Source organism: Empidonax traillii, unplaced genomic scaffold (assembly GCF_003031625.1).
Source record: "Empidonax traillii isolate 1590-97213 ecotype Southwest subspecies unplaced genomic scaffold, ASM303162v1 scaffold1581:size117717, whole genome shotgun sequence".
NCBI lineage: Eukaryota > Metazoa > Chordata > Aves > Passeriformes > Tyrannidae > Empidonax > Empidonax traillii.
In genome coordinates, this window is record NW_020956774.1 from 89,945 (window position 1) to 93,742 (window position 3,798).

Below are 3,798 nucleotides of genomic sequence, written 5' to 3' on the forward strand. Positions count from 1 at the left end.
GCTGAGAGAGGTCACACAAAAATACACAGACGTGGACACGGAATCAGAACTGGGGAAAAAGCACTTGGTCTATTTATTCATATACCAGTCTGCAGATGATATAAGGAAAAAGTTGCAGAGGGTAGGTGGCAGCAAGGATATTAGTGTTTTATTGAATATAGCTTGGGCAGTCTATCGGAATAGAGATCAAAAAAGCAGGGGAAAGGTGCTGAAGGGGGACAGTAACTACCAGGGACACCGTAAACACAATGTCCACCGTGAAAATTATAGATCCAGTCACCCCCATGACAGGGCAAATGATCAATGTTTTTTCTGCAAAAAGAAGGGGCACTGGAAGAGGGATTGTCCAGACTTGAAGAGAAGTGAATTCCAGCCCCCCAACTAACTGTGAACCAGAATGCATGAAGGGGGACCAGAGGATTCTTACCCAGCACAACCTCTGGTTGTAGCTAAGATGGGGGGGGGGAAGAAGATGAATTCTTGGTTGATACAGGTGCTGCATATTCTGTGTTAAACACTTTGGAAGGAAAATTGAGTTGTGATACTATAACTGTGGTTGGTGCCACAGGGGTAAGTGATACCAGGCCTTTCTTTAAACCTCTGTGATATAAATGAGGTAAACACCGGGTAACTCATCAATTCCTCTACATGCCAAACTCTCCCAAGCCTTTATTGGGTAGAGACTTATTGGGGAAATTAGAAGCTGAAATTAAATTCTGCAAGGGGGGAGGGGGGAATAAAGGTTATAATTCCTGACACTAAATATATCGAGGCAGCTGCCTTCTTCATACAGGAGGACCACGGAGAGACCCCTGCAGAGGTTGAGAATGTTGTCATCCCTAGAGTGTGGGCTTAGTGATCATCCTGGGAGGTCCAAGCAAACAGAACCCGTAAGCATCACCCTCAAACCAGGAGCAACACGGGTAAGACAAAAACACGAAAAGGTTTTTAAGCACCTATAATTGAAAAGTTTCCCAAATTTGGCTTACTGGTAGAATGTGAGTCTAAATTCAACACCCCTATCCTGCCGGTGAAAAAGGCTGATGGTGAGAGCTATCGAGTGGTGCAAGATCTGAGGGCAATCAGCAGAATAGCTGAGGAATATACACCCCGAAGTTGCTAACCCCTATACATTATTGACCACGTTAACAGATGATTTAGGGTGGTTTCCTGTGCTTGATCTCAAGGATGCCTTTTTCTGCATTCCCGTGCACAAGGACAGCCAAGAGCTTTTTGCTTTTGAAGGGGAAAACCCTGAGACAGGGAGAAGAACCCAACTCACATGGACTGTTCTGCCCCAGGGCTACAAGGATAGCCCAACGATATTTGGAAACCAACTGGCAAAAGAACTGGAGGACTGGAGGAGGCAGCAGCCAGAAGGAATTGTCCTGCAGTATGTAGATGACATACTAATTGCTGACAAAATCAGGACCAGTGCATCCAGCTCACTGTAAGTCTTTTAAACTTTTTGGGACTAAGTGAGTTTAGAGTTTCGAAAGAGAAAGTGCAGATTACAAAGGAAGTGGTCATTTACCTGGGGCTTGAGATCTATCGTGGACATCGACAGCTCAGCACAGATCAGAAAGGAATCATCTGTCATCTCCCAGAGCCCCACAACGTAAGAGAAAGTCAGGCTTTCCTGGGAATGGTGGGGTGGTGTCGCCTGTGGACAGCTGACTATGGGTTACCAGTCAAACCCCTGTATGAAGCACTGAAAGCAGCCAAGGAAGGAGCTGTGAAGGGACAGATGAGATCAGAGCTGCATTTAAACCACTGAAACAGTCCTTAATGTCAGCTCCAACACTGGGACTACCAGACCTAACCAAGCCTTTTGAACTGTTCACATGTGAGCAACTCAATGTTGCTCTGGGGGTACTGTCACAGACCCTGGGAGACCAGCGAAGGGCTGGGGCCTCCTTCTCCAAACAGCTGGACAGTGTCAGCCGAGGGTGGCCAGGGTGTTTGAGGGCTGTCACAGCGACTGTTATCCTGATCCAAGAAGCCTGGAAACTCACCCTTGGGCAGCACATTGTTGTGTTTGTACCCCGTGCAGTCCAAGCTGTGCTTGAGCAAAAGGGGGGCCACTGGCTGTCCCCTGGCAGAATGCTCAAGTACCAAGCTGTGTTGTTGGAGCAGGATGATGTTACCCTGAAAACAACAGCCCTTGTAAATCCTGCTGTGTTTCTGTCCTCAACATCGACCGACAGTGTGCCTGAGCATGACTGTCTGCAGACCATAGAGGAGACTTATTCCAGCAGACCAGACCTGAAGGACGTGCCTCTGGAAAACCCAGACTGGGAACTGCCCAGGGACGGAAGCAGCTTCGTGCAGGATGGAAAACGGATGATGGAATGTGCAGTGACAACCAAGGACAAGGTTATCAAGGGGAAGGCCTTGCCAGCCGATGTGTCATCCCAAAAAGCAGAACTGATTGCCCTGGCAAGAGCTCTAGAGCTGAGCAAAGGAAAGAAGGTAAATATTTGGACTGATTCTAAATATTCTTCAGTGATGTACGTGCCCACGGAGCCATCTGGAAGGAGAGAGGGCTATTAACTGCCCAAGGCAGTGGCAGCAAACATGCAGACCAAATCCATGCACTCCTGGAAAGTGTTTGGAAGCCAGAAGAAGTGTCTGTCATGCATTGCAGAGCTCATCAGAAGGGGAAAACAATTCCTCAGTTGGGAAATCATTTTGCCGACCAGGCAGTGAAAGGGGCTGCAGAAAAAGGCATCCTAATAGTAATACCACAAAAAGAGATGGATTTGACAGGGTTCAAACCAAAATATGATGAGAGAGACCACCAGTTAAAGTTAAGTCCCTTAAAGCTGAAATCAAAGAAAGAAAGAATAAAGAAGCTGAAATCAAAGAACAACCCTGATCCAACCAGAAGGGTGATGCTGGGGGTAACAAAGGCTGGGGACCTCCCAGGGGATTACTGGCACGTAGATTTTTGTTGAGTTACCACCCAGGGAAAGATATAAATACATGCTGGTACTGGTTGACACCTTCAGTGGACGGCCTGAGGCTTACCCCTGTTGTACTAACACAGCAAGGGAAGCGGGATAAACTTCACCTAATCACATAATTCCAAGTTCCTCTAGGAATGTCATCAGACAGAGGGACACATTTTATTGCCATGGTAGTAAAGGAGGTTTGTGGTGTCCCGGGAATTGTCTGGGACCTGCACACTTCCTACAGACCCCAGGCAGGAGGCAAAGTTGAGTGCATGAATGGCACTCTTCAAGTGCAAATTGGTCACATTTGTCAGGAAATGTCCATGTCATGGGTTCTGGCTGTGCTGAGGATTCACATCCAGCCAAGGTGCAGGGATAACACAAGTCCTTGTGAAACGTTGTATGGGAGACCATACCAGGCTCTGCACGTTCCAGGGGACATTCACAGGAAAGTTGATTTACAGAAGTATTTAATTGCTTTAAGCTCTGCTTTACAGAAGCTCCCGAAATTCGTCGAGCTTTCCAGGCCCATAGGATTGGACACCCCTGCTCATCAATTCCAACCAGGAGACTGGGTCTACATCAAATGGTGGGACAGTGACCCGCTGCGAGCCGAGCGGAGAGGACCTTTCCAAGTCCTGCTGACTTCCCTCACTGCCGTCGAAGTTGCTGGCAAAGGACCCTGGTTTCATTACTCCAGAGTGAAGAAAGCTTCAATTCCTGCAACTATCAGCAAAGCAGAACCTGACTCAGAGGAAGAGGATGCGGCATTTCTGCTGTGCATGTTCTCTGTGGAGTCGGTAACTATGAATTAAGTTCAGAACCTGATTAACATTTGGCACCT